The sequence below is a fragment of the Cynoglossus semilaevis genome, chromosome 1 (assembly GCF_000523025.1).
Source record: "Cynoglossus semilaevis isolate Cse_v1.0 chromosome 1, Cse_v1.0, whole genome shotgun sequence".
NCBI lineage: Eukaryota > Metazoa > Chordata > Actinopteri > Pleuronectiformes > Cynoglossidae > Cynoglossus > Cynoglossus semilaevis.
In genome coordinates this window covers 31,243,631-31,256,947 of record NC_024307.1, presented here as the reverse complement: position 1 = coordinate 31,256,947, position 13,317 = coordinate 31,243,631, and the positions used below count along the sequence as shown (strand labels likewise).

Genomic DNA, 13,317 nt, shown 5'->3' with positions numbered 1-13,317 from the left:
GGGAGAGGGGGGGGGTGCGGGGGGTGCTTGTTAGGGGGGGGGGGGGGGGGGGGCGCTGTATGTATGGCGAGGAGGTGGGGAAGAGGGGTCGGGGGGTTTAGAGGGGCGGTCCAAGCACGCTCAGCGAAAATATGCCTCATGCACTCGTTGAACTTGGGGCCTGCGCGGGCTTCTCTCAAGGTTACAGGAGAGGCCTGTACGGAGAAGAGCAGGAAAAAGAAACCCTGTAGCAACCGTCCACATACAAGAAGTTTTTAATTGGATCGTTTCTGTTTTATAACTTGAGAATATGTTTATTTTTAATTAAACTATTTAAAAACTGTTAAAACAAATTAAAAAATAATCACCTCACCCTTTATTTATTTACATAAAAGTATCTGAACAGCACATTCAATCCCAGCCACTGTCTTTCTGCAAGTGTCTGTTACTCAGATAACAGAAACAGCAAGCAATCACCTCTGACACCAGGTTTCCTTCCCTTTACAGAGCCGAGCAATGTATCCGCTGCCGCACCCCTGAGCTCTCGACCACACAAAGGTAGGAAGCGGTGGCCAGAGCAGGCCACATTGTGACGAGGCCACTAAATCACCCTTCGTTTTATCCACCGCTATTTACGCACGTTTCAGCAGAGGAAGCCATAAAAACAACAAGGCCTAGTAAAGAGGGCTGTTAGCTAATTGAATGACATGGATAGTTAGGGTATACAAGCTTTTTCAGTGTTACATCTATAAAGAACAAAAACACACACATTTCCAACACATTAACAATGTTATCTCCTGGGATAAGGTACATTAGTGCTGTCAAACAGTTCATAATAACTGTATCTTTGGGACTTAGCTGATATTAAACAGATACAAATATAGCATTACTTTATCATCAAAGATACTTTCTACATTATTCAGTATTTACCTTTGACACTGTGTTTGAAAACACCTTGTAGCTAATGCTAAAATGGCAATTGAAGGTCATGGGTTATTGCTTAAATTATTGCTTAACAGTATACGAATCTAATGAAGTAACTTTACAAACTTTACATTGAGGAGACAACCAACTAAATAAGAACAGCAGCTCTGGGCAGACATAATGCACCTGCACACTTTTTTTTCCAATTATGTACAAATCAAACAAAATAAATTCCAAAAGTAAAACTATGCCATATAATGCAGCAATGCTACATCTAAATCAACTACTGTCGCTGAGCAAAATGGTTGTTGATTGTTATGTAACAGTAAACTGGACCTGTAAGTTTTACACAAACTTAGGTCAGAGAAAGGGTCAAAGGTCAAAAGGTAATAAATACTCAGCACATTGAATTGGTCACTTGCCTTTACCCAAGAATTAGTAGGTCATTAGCACCTCATAAACATTCCACTTCTCTATTTAACAACTGCTTAGACCTGCTTTTAGACAAACAGCTAAGCAGACTTTTTTTTTTTTAGCAAGAATGGAAAACTAACATACATCTGGTGCATTAAAACTAGAAGGGGATTATGCCTTATTAAGTTTTCAGATATTGTTTTGATATGGACTTATACAACACATCACAAACAACACAGTCATTCACAACAAATTTCCGGAAAAACAATTTAGCACAAGATAAAGTGGGTTCTCTGAGTTCTTGATTGAAGTCGGCTTCAGCTTTGCCCCTGTGGCCATGAAGAAGTCTACTGTACCCACCGAGGGCCATATAGAGAAGCATTTGTAAACAAGAGGGGAGGGAGGAGGGAAATAGCCCCAATAAACAATATAAAGGGAGCTTCAAAGCAGCTACAGAGGAGTATGTGTCGGAGTATTAGGAGCCACTTGGGGTTGTTAGTGTGATGGCTTAGACGTCGCTAGAGAAAATCTTCATGAATGTAAAGCAGGAAAACAAATTAAGAGGCTTGCACTTGGAGGATTAGTTTAAGATTTATGGAAGCATCTTGGAGACAGCAAAGACTAAGCGGAGTGGAAAAAAAGTCTAAGAATCCATCCACCTTCAAGTTCGTCTCCTGTTGAGGGTCACAGTGCGGGTGCCGATCCCAGCTTACATCAGTTGAAAAGCAGGGCACGGGTCTCCATTCAGCACCAACATAGAGAGACCATTTATACTCATGTTTACACTCTTATTCACACCTATGGTCAATTTACCCTTTCCAATTAACCTAATCCCCAGACTGACCTAATGCAGAGTTATTCTCCTGTGAAGCTGTTCCAACAGAAAGCAACTGAGATACATAACAAACCAGCCTGACTTGACAGAGCGCCTAGTCATTAATGTAGTTGGCGACCTCATTTCCCTTTGTTAACCTTGGCAACTGTAATCTGTACTGCAAACACAACTTTAAAATTATGGCTGTGTGTGTGTGTGTGTGCCCTGAAAGAGCTATGTATACTTAACAGTAGTTGTGTTGCAAGTTATCGCTCTCAGCAGCACATAAACAAAGGTGTGGTGCAGGTGCTATGTAAAGACATTGCAATAGCCCAGAGACTTCAAAGTTACAAGGCCACGCAGTGCGTTCTTGCCAATGCAAATTACAACAGAAATTTCAACTGAATGTTTTACAGAAGAAAACACAGCAGCAGCCCTCAAAATATCTCCACACGTTGATGATTTAAGCAGTTGACTTCCATTCTTGGCTGCAGACCCAGACGCTCAACAACTCAAATGTGAGACTATGGGAATCACATCTTGCAAAAGTATTTTTAGACCGGTGCAATTTCTCTGTGACACATTTACTGCGGAGGACCTCAAGAGTGATAACATGCACAAACGGTAGTGTGCCGAGGAAAGTGACAGCAACACTTGGAGCCACAGGAGAGACGGGCCAATTAATGCCACACAGTCCTCAGAGTAGAGCTCTCAGTAATCCCACAACCTACTTTATGGGGAACACTCCCTTCTTTCATTGATGTGCAGATCATTAATCACATTTCGTATCAAATGCATATCCCTTGCCACAAATATTAATTCCCACAACACAGCGCTACATTATGCACAGAAACTATGTTTACTTAAAAGAATAAGCTAGTGGAGTTGAGTATTGTTTGTATGTACATAATGTTTTGGGGGAAAAAACACCTAAAAGTAAAGGGTTATGGGTTTCAGCTTTTTATTAGGGACCTACTACTGCATTTCACTGTTTCCAAGTGAAAACACTCATTAAATAGGGAAAAACTGTGTGATGTCTTAACTCTAATATAACCAATTCCACCTAAAGCTGAGCTCACAAACTTCTCGCTCAGCATGCACAACTGGCAATTAAGACATGAAAGGGCAGCTGTGACGTTTGGTTTACATTATATCTTAGTGGTTTCCACGTTGTGGCCAAGGGATAAGCATCAGGAGAGGTTTATCTCTGTCACTGAGCTCTATGGAATATGTAAACACTGTGTAATCAGTGCAGCAGTGCATGGGAAAAATGCATGTAAGAAAGTGAAGTGCTTCAGGAGTAAGCCGCCATCTTACCCCACAAGCTTAGCAAAAGATAGTGTGGATAAAGAGCTTCTTCCGATGTGTTGAGTTGTTACTGTAAATAAAGTGATTTTTCTTGACAAAACACAGCACGATACCAATTTTTAAAAATCATTTTTAACTGTCTGGCCTTTTTGTTCTTTTTGTTCATTCACACCATTCACAAACCTGAAAAACAGCTTTATTTTGCTGTTGCATCACCTATAAGATGCACTTAAGTCTTTTTGGGTTTGGGTTTATCGTATATGATCAGCACATACAAATTGAGTGAGGGTAAGACATTTTCTTACATTTTGAAATTTAAATTTAAATTTTAAATTTCTTCAACAGCTAACAGACCCTGATAAAATACATGTTATTTTTGCTGCTTTCAGTTCAACACAAGTACCGTGCAAATCAGACTTGGCCTAGCATTAAATTAGACAGCTTGTACGTTTACATTAAGTTTTATTTTCCTGTTTTTTACACAAAAAGCACAGAGTGTGTCTTTGTCTTGTTGAACCACCCTACGACGAGGTGCTGCCTAGGCCTTTCAGAAGATGGTTACTGGTCCTGAATGAAGAGCTTTTCTCTCTCACCCTTAGCCCAAGTTTTAATATGGTGTCCAATCAAAAGTGATTAAGCATCACAGAACACAAACAATGCTGGTCCTTAAATCTCTGTGAACCCTCTTTCACTGGGGCGAATGAAAGAGCACTCTGTCTGCAACAACAGATGACAGACGCACGCTTGAAGATAAGTCTCTTCCATGAGGCTTTATCCCGAGAACACCCACTGTCCAAGAAAAAAATTAAATAAATAAGATATAAATGGTTCCAGTTAATGTTAGCTAATACAGGAAAGAGCCTTAGGATGATACCTAAACCCAGTGGCACCAGACAGGCAAAATTAAGTTACTGAGCTACCGTGAACAACTGAGCTGAAACGTGGAAGACGAAGACTGTGTCAAACTCACAAGACAAAAGCGGTGCAGTGACAATGTGGATAAAATGAACTGTCTCGTCTCGTAATACAGGGCATTTTAAATTAAATGGTATAAATCCAAAAATGTAAACTTGGCAAAATAATCCTGAAATCCTCAAGTCTAGTGCATAAATCACCCAAAATCACAATGTGACTGTATGCTGTATGAAACACTATACCCTGAACTAATGCATTGGATGCATGTAGTTCCTTAAAGACATGTGGACTTCAGAAAAGTTGGATACTGGAGTCGGCTAATGAACAGCGAGTGGGTCCTGTTTGTACTGTGACTTGTTAAACAACCTTAGAGCCAGAGTATTGTTGCAGTTTATATGGGCACAGCAGCTGAATACATTTTTCATCTTTATCAGAATATATATGTAAGATCCTAATGCAATCGTACACATAAATAAACTAACATTTAGAGTTGAGCTACATTCCTAAACACTGCACAAACCCTGGCCGTAGTTTTCGAGAAAATCATCTAAATGAGACGTTTGGTTCTAATGAATAATGAAATGTCATTTTCAAAATTGCTTCCAAATTGCTGAAATATCACAGTATCCAAATGGCAGCAGGCAAGTTATTAGCCCGTACGGTGATTCAATAACCACATGCAAAGTCAGACACATTAACAAAGTTGAAACAGAGAAGAGCAGACAAGCGTCATCACTCAGAGGTCGTGAGAGGGAGGAGCTGGCGCTATGACAACAAGACATCAGCCGTCTGCAGCCTGCTGCCGTCAACAAGTCAGCATGAGCACTACCATCTGACTGGGCTTTCCTGACACTGCCCCCATGCACTCAGCCAAAACTAGCTATTGCTGCTGCTGTTACTGGCTCCTGCTTTCAATTTCACTAGAATGGGCCAAGTAATGGCTTCAGTGTTTTGTGGTCTGCCGACACATATGGTCGATGTAGCGATCTGCTCCGCCCCCGCCTCCCCCCTCACTCACCCTCCCCAGCTTCAGCCCTTTCATTGATGATTTTGCGACATGCAGGGAGATGTGGGCAGAGGGAGATCGACACACAGCCCTGAGGGCCAACCACAGTTATGGGGTGGCATGTATGAGCCACATTATGAGCGCCATGAGAATTGGGCCCCATTGGGTTACACTGTAATCTGAGCATGGAATCAGCCACATACTACTTGTTCCTTTGAACAAGCAGGGTTCAGGTTGAAATTAAATGTAGGAAAGGTGCTGTGCCTCAACTCCGTGTTGTGTAATTGAGCTGTCACTTAAAAAAAAAACAAAAAAAAAACCTCAAGTTAAATATATTTAACATGACATGCTAGTCCTTCAAAGGCAGTCAGAGATGAAGTGATCAGATTCTTTGGAAGTTCTTTGAAACAATTGTTCACCAAAGGAGGCCCTAAAACTTGCTTGCAAAACTATTAGCTTCTCCTAAAAGTTTTGTTATGTGAGTGGGCAGCGAGGTTCTTTTTCTATAGAGGAACAAAAATGTATATTTAGTAAATAACACAATGGTCAAATAGCAGAGTATGTAAAATGCCAAAAGACCAAGCATGCTTGCTATTGGAAAAAACACGATTTGGGGTTGAGCTTGCCCTCTGCTGGAACAAATAGTAATTATACAAAAGGACAATAAACTTGAAAAAAAAACGTATCTTTAAGTTTTAGAAGGAGACTGTCATTTGTCTTTTACTTTCACCCAATACGCAACATGTGAACCTGTGCCTGAAGAACAATAACTTCTTTAGCTACTCACATCACCATCAGAGCCATTCCTGGTAGTGGGCTGTCTCTGCAGTTGACTCTATCTGGCTGCATAACCTAGATAAGAGGTTATTTGCCCAAGTTGTAGAAGCAGCTCACCCTTGTTGTTTTTTTTTTTTTTTATCTGGTTCTGTCTGGACAATTCTTGGACACAAAGCGCCCATTTTGTTCTCCTACTTGGAGATCCTGTTACAGTGTTCCAGACACGGCACAGTCCACAGGCACTGCCATTGGAAGCACAGTGTATGGTGGGTTGGCACAGTCTGCTGCTCCGTCATTTTGTATCACAAACATGTGATGTCTTGATTTCCTTTTATTATCTGCTGTTCTAGGCGAAGGTTTCAGCAGTTTATCATGTCATACTGTAAGTATTCAAAAACACCAACCTCTTTCAATTCCAAAGCAATATTAATTTAGTGGATTCAACAGTTCTCCAGGATTCCCCAAAGGCCTAAACGTCTGATTGTAATGATGATTGCATTATGGCTCAAGCAACTTCTTATTGTTACTGTTGAAATAACAGATTTGAGGCTCAGTTTCCTAACTGTTTGAGATAGAAGCATAAAATACAATATAATGGTTTTTTTTTAAAATCCAGAAACAAAACATGCCATAAGAGACTTATGCATTGAACAGTTGGCCAGTCAATATTACAATTGTCTTGCAAAACACAAGCCTAGTGACTTTGCGTACAAATGTGTTGACACAATCTGGTGGCCTTATTCCTCAAGTGCTTCATATGTACCAAGTACAACAATGAGCAGGAGAAAATGTGGGAACGAGAGAGAAAAAGAGTAGCATTTGCTGACCTCATTCTGACAACAAGCCTGGGAAGAGCCGTTCCCTCGAACTGTTTCACAATACTCCTGTTTATACAGGTGGTGGGTGAGTCGAGCAAGATATGCAAGAGAGCATGCATTTTGTAACACCTCATTATGAATACTAAACACAGGAACCATGTCAAATCACACAGGCACGCGCACACACACACACGTTAGGGCTCTTCATCTCTGGTCCAAAAGGCGAGTCAAGTTTAGTTTTAGTTGTGACATTTACAAGGCATGCGTCATTTTTTAAGCCTGTGGCCAAACAGTGCTCTCTGTTTAAATTTCAGAGTCGATCCAGCAGCTGTCAAACAACACTATCTTTGGGTATCGTCCAGTTTGTGCTCGCCTCCTGGATCCGTGGTCTCTGGTTGGCTCGTGTGTTTGGCTACGGTGCATCTGCTGCAACAACATCCTTTTGGCCAGAGTTCAGACCCGTGAAAGGCTACAATAGCCTGAAGGTGGCTGCCCAGACCATTGTTTATGCAACAGCTCACTACTGCCAGGTTAAAGGGGAAGGGAGCAGAAGATGAATTTTAAAGGGCTTCTAAATAAAAGGAGCCACATAGATATCATTCATAAGATACTTTCTGCTGCCAATTACACTTATATTCAATAATAATAATGGGCACTGGGTTTAATTATAGTGTTTTACAAATTGCAATTTTGTTTAAAGAAGAAATAAAATGTTAAGATTTTATGAATTTTCATTGTAACTACAGTAGAGAAGCTAACCAAATCCATCAAATCGAGTGAGACCCACATAACAGCTGTTCGGTAAACATACCAGAGTAATTGTGTGTGAAAAGCCTTACTTTAACAGATTTTAAACAGAGATTAAATGCAATTAGAGGTCATTTATCGGACCACAACAGGACCCTGGACCAAATGAACATCCTCTGTCATTGTTTCTAACAGTTCTACAGAATCTAGGCGTATTTCAGCTTGGAATGTGATGGCCTTTTTTTTCCACCAGCGAAGCTTCCTTGTGTACAGGAAGGAACATTAATACAAAGAAAACATGTGGTCCTCACAGAGAATGTATATAATAATAAAAAAAAAAACCTTCAGCTTAAGGTCTTCTGAGGTGAATATGAGGAATTTAGGTCAGTGAAGCTGAGAAGTTTAACCAGCTCAAGCCGCTGCAGCCTGGGTGGAAATAGCATGGGAGGCCAGTGAGGGGGAAAACAGTGCGTCACAGCTCCCGGCTTGATTCCAGACTCCCCCTGACGCAAACAACGGCCATAACTATCCAAATCATCTTTGACCATGTACGCCTTGAACACTTTCCGCCAACAGGCAGCACTTCCTCCTAACCTTTGACCTTGGAGAGGGTGTGCCCACCTTGGACTGTACACAAAGCAAAGAGAATGTGAGCACAGCTGTGATTGGCAAATCTGTGATGTTTGAGTACACAGTTGCCTAAAATCTGTAATCCAAGTATACATAAAGTCTTATCTGCAGCAGCCCTAAAATCTGTAAAAATCCCTTTTTAACACTGAACAAATCTCTTAATATGTTTAATATTGGCCAAATCCTGATTCTCTGACACACTTAGGCGTTCACATTTTCACTTGCCTCCTGCACACAAGGCTTTGATTCAGAAACCTCGCTAACACACACACACACACACACACACATTATGAACAGTCTTTATTGAGATGTAAGTGCTTATATAAACATGGACAAGCCCTATTGAGGGTTCAGGCTGGGGCTGAACAATAAGAGGGTAAAAGTTGTTGGACGTTCCTCACAGACGTACAAAATCCAATTATCAGAGCCATGGCGTTAACATTCCAACAGTCTGGCAGGTGACGGATCGGCCTTTTCAGGGCCCCCCTCCCACACAGACTGGAACAGCGGCACCGCCACAATACACACACACACACACAAAATCTCCTAAGCTCCGTTGATCTAAGATCCTCAAGTATTGAGACATATAGAGGGAAGAAGGCAAAGCGTAGGGAGGCAGTTGGGGTCTGGGGGTCTGCCACAGCCACTGGTCTTTTCTTTGAGAGATCAGCACAATCCGCCCAGCAAGCCATATCAGTCAATGGGGCATTCTTCTCTCTGCCTCTGGGTGAGAAAATGCTGATTGCTGATAACACTGCTTTGATTGCCATAATGGGAAAACAACTTTTTGTTTGCCGCATTTGCCTCTAAACAATAAGTGCCTTGTCGACCCTGAGCGATGTTAGTGGCACACAAGATGCTGATTACGTTAACGGTATAACAAAAATCTTGCTCTCGGCCAGAGTGTGGTAAAGTGTTAAAAAATGTTTCAAAATTCTGCATTTTTTGAGGTTCTGGTTGGTAAATAATTTGTTTAATTGCTTTTGCATTAAACCCCTAGAGGTATCATGAAGTTCGGGATCAGTAAAATATTTTTTAAAATTTCTTTCCTTTAAAAAAGCTACATATATGCAGTTTTTATCACATTTAGAGACAGTGTACGTGACTGGGCCCATGTGATATGCAGGGCATCTGCCTACTGTCCTGCCCCCTGGTCATCTCCTAATAAGAGTTAACATATTTAAATATGTGTAGAGAGAGTTGCTGAACAAGATACACACACTATGGAACATAATTATTCTCTCTTTTTTTTTTCTCAGATGACAAAAAAATCTAAAAACATTTTTTATAAATACATATGTGTTGAAACATATTTTTAAAATTTTGATATTTTTTCAGTTGGTCTTTATACAAATGTGATTAATAATCTTCTAATTTATCCTCAGCACAATGTTTAATAAATCATTTGTTTCTGTGTATAAACTAAATTAAAATGATTTTTTTTGTAAGCCGACTTCCTGTGTTTTCATTTAACTTCATAAATAACATTTCAAAGTTTTAAAGTTGCCACTTTTTCCACTTCACTTGTAAGTCCACCTGCTCTACATTGTACTCACTCACGTTTTCTCCTCTTCTGTGTTTTTGCTGTCCTCCTGCACACTGCAATGCGAGTCAAGTGCCTTGTGGCTTTCTCCACCCTCACCAGAAAGCCTGCATGCAGTTAATTATTCTTGGATGGTGGTTGCAAAAAAAAAGGAATTCTTTCTTTTTTTCACTCACTCAGCAGCGGTTTCCCATTCATAATAGTTGGCACTGGTTCTGCACTCCCTGCCAGAGATCACACCCCAACCATTTTCATTTTCCTTCATCCATTTGTTTCATTCATGTCATAGTTTTGGCAGGGGTCCGCACTGTTTTCCTAGTGGCCATCGACCCATCATCACCCTTCTTTTGAGTCTCAAGCTCCTGTTTGTGGCTTTGTTTCCCATCAGAGTAGAGAATTAATAAAGAAACAAGAAAGTCACACTGTGTGATTTTATAATTGACAGTTTACTTCACTGTACCTGTTGAGCATTATGTATTTCAACTTCTTAAAATTAAAATGCCGGGAGTTATAAAACACTGTTGGCAAATGAACTGAAATATGTTCCTGGAAAAATCGATGAAAATTGGTGGATTAACCAAATGGATGGTTGGGACGAATCCAATGATTTTTTTTTTTAAAGATGGTTTAAAATTTGCCTGCCTTCTTATGTCCCAAGGCAAATTTCTGTACTTTATACTTGAAGTGCAGTGGAGTATTATACAGTCCAGTAAGATAAGTATATCATCACACCTACAGTAAACATCAACAATGGCAGCAAAGATAAATCACAGCAGCTTTCAGTACACACCCCAACAGACCCAGCTCTCATGCAGCTGTTGGGCTCTCATTTTACCAGGTCTATCAGATGCACTCACATGCTTTGTTTCAATGAAGTCAATCAAAATGTAAGTTCATTTGTTGTTTGTGTATGATCATCTGAGTCCAAATGCTCGAGTGCAATGCAACCAGAACTGCAACCTAATCCCAGTGAACTCCCCAGACCGGCAAATAAAGCTCATGCTCTTCGTCACTGAGAGCAAGAAATGCTATTGGAAACACACGAGGAAGCTACAAAGTTCTTAAACCCAAACAGGTCTTGTCGTGCTCACCACCACCTCCCATCTGATGTAAGAGGTTGGCTAGCCTAAGTGCGTTGGAGAAGAGTCTCCTGGGGCATTTGGCTCAGTGAACAGAACCAGAAGATGGCTGCACCATGGATTAGGGCCCCACAGTGGTCCATTGTTAATTGGGCGCCATGTGTGAAAGCTACAGAGAGATTAGTTTGTACAGCTGCTGCCATTTGTCATAACTGCCCTTAACAAGACACACATGGCAATGTGAGTTACAGCCAGTGGTTTTAACAGAAAACCAGGCAAAAATATGTCTAGTGTGCATCCAACACTTAGTTCAGCAGACCTGCATAAGCAGATAAAGATGTTCTGGGGAACCACCATGCAGTATCAGCTGGGAGCCAATAAGAGGTGATGAGTCTGAGTCTGAGTGCTACAAGTTTAGCCATATGCAGGTCAACCAGGGTCATTATTACGGCAGCTTAAAAAGGCTACATTAAGCCAGCAGAAATCTGAGACCACAGGTTGCAAACAACCCTGAGAAGACCACGGCGTGATCATCTATTACATCACAGCTCTGTTGGACAGTGTTCAAATTATACAAAGTCTGTGTTTTATTAGACAGGCCAAAGTGGGACAACAAGAGGCCGAGTGAGTGTTGATCTTGTATTGGCCAAAATGTCTTGGCATTATAAGACGCAGCATGTGTTTTAAGGCATAGATGGCGGAGTAGAGTTATTTTTTGGTTAAGAATCCGCAATGTAATTGTGGGCTGTGGAATTGAGCACATGTTAGATGTCTAATTACTATCCTGACATGGTAAATCTGGAATAAGCTTTAAAATCCCTCTCACTTTCAGTTTTCGGTGCGCTGTTGTTGTTTTTTTAAATAGGTGTGGTTCAATTAATTTAAATGTAGTCTTTTGAGCTGAATGGACCATAATCTGCTGCATGTACAGTGAATAGGTTTGTGGTGTTCTGCATATGGCTATGGGCCTGTGAGTGCTGACATGTGTCCGCGTGTGTGCATTTTTGCGTTTGCTTATAAAATTTCAAAGGATTTTCTCAGAGCTAAAACTACCAGCTGCAGCTTTCTGCCAGAGTAAAGAGTGGGTCAATTTGCAAAGAATTTGAGCTATCTGGAGCCTGATCATATGGGCTTTCAGAGGACACCATGGTTACAGGCCCATTTCTTCCACTGTAAAAGTAATGGGCTTCATTAACCATCATGTTGGTGCTGCAGCAGGCTTTCATCACAAGACCCAGATTGCAATGAACTAGTTTGTTCCTAAAACTAATAGTTTTAAAGTGGCAAAGTAATTTTGTCATTACAAAAACCACTGACTCTGGTGTTTCCCATAGTTAAAATCATCCAAATTCTCATCAAATGAAAATTTACAAGATTCCGGTAAAGGAAAAGTGATGTTAATGTTCAAAATAAGAGTTTGTTCCACGGTCTAAGAATGTCCTTTTAAGAATATGCTGGTGCTTGACTAAATTTTCGATTTATGTATCTAAAAATCCCTGTAAAAAGAGAGTAAAAAAAACAGTAGTCATACATGTGGAGGAAATGCTTCAATAAAAATGTAAAACATCTGCTAGTTTGGTGGTCCCAAGACATGAGATTTTCATGATGCTCCAATCAACATGGTGTCCACATTTCCTCTCCTCCTGCCACTCCCTCTATATGGCTCACTTTAATCACACACAGTCCCTGCGCTGCCTTTCATAAAAGACAGCATGTTTATGTAAGTGCTAAAAATGTCAATGACTTATTTTCTTACCCTTCCTGCCTTTTTTTTACATACTGTTCTATAACTTTTCATACAGCACAGCTCGATAAAAAGAAACAACCACGCTGGGAGCTGTATTGTTTACTACAGCAAATATATGGTGTCTACTGCTCGTCAAGATTAGCCTTCTAAATTTGGGAGCTTTTTGAGCCAGGAACCTGACATATGTGAGGGAGGAGTGGAAATTCTTTGGCTGGCTTTGACAACTCAATGGGGTGCTGATGAATCCTTCCCAAGCAGGCCATTCCCAAGCCCCAGACACCATATCCCCACTTTGACCCACTGCACTGACGTTGAAGAGAACTCCTCCGGGGATTCACCCCCACCGCTGCCCCACCCAGACTAAACAGCAATGTGCCCACCCAAAAGTACATTTTGTGCAGCAGTTTAGTGTCAGGCCTGTCTGTGTCTGTCCTGCCCAGGTCTTGTCCAGCCATCGGGGATGAGACATACTGTACCGGACTGCCAGACAAAAGAGGAGACAACCATCACCTCCCTGTCTGGACTGAAAAGACTTTGACGGGGCCGAGGATGGGATGGGGGGAGGGGGGGGGTGCACAGAGAAGTTAGTGTCTCCTGCGCAACCACTCTGCTTGTC

At 41.1% G+C, this 13,317-nt stretch overlaps 1 protein-coding gene and 1 long non-coding RNA gene across 4 annotated transcripts in view; one reads left to right on the top strand and one right to left on the bottom strand.

Moving 5' to 3' along the window:
- The window catches only part of LOC112487089 (uncharacterized), a 14,198-nt gene extending 4,039 nt beyond the window's left edge, over nt 1-10,159 (top strand). The window contains exons 2-3 of the long non-coding RNA XR_003049822.1: nt 487-537; nt 7,270-10,159. This is a non-coding gene — a long non-coding RNA (uncharacterized LOC112487089). The remainder of the gene's footprint in view (nt 1-486; nt 538-7,269) is intronic.
- The window catches only part of LOC103390288 (nuclear factor 1 B-type), a 59,042-nt gene that overhangs the window by 34,380 nt on the left and 11,345 nt on the right, over nt 1-13,317 (bottom strand). The window lies entirely within an intron of this gene.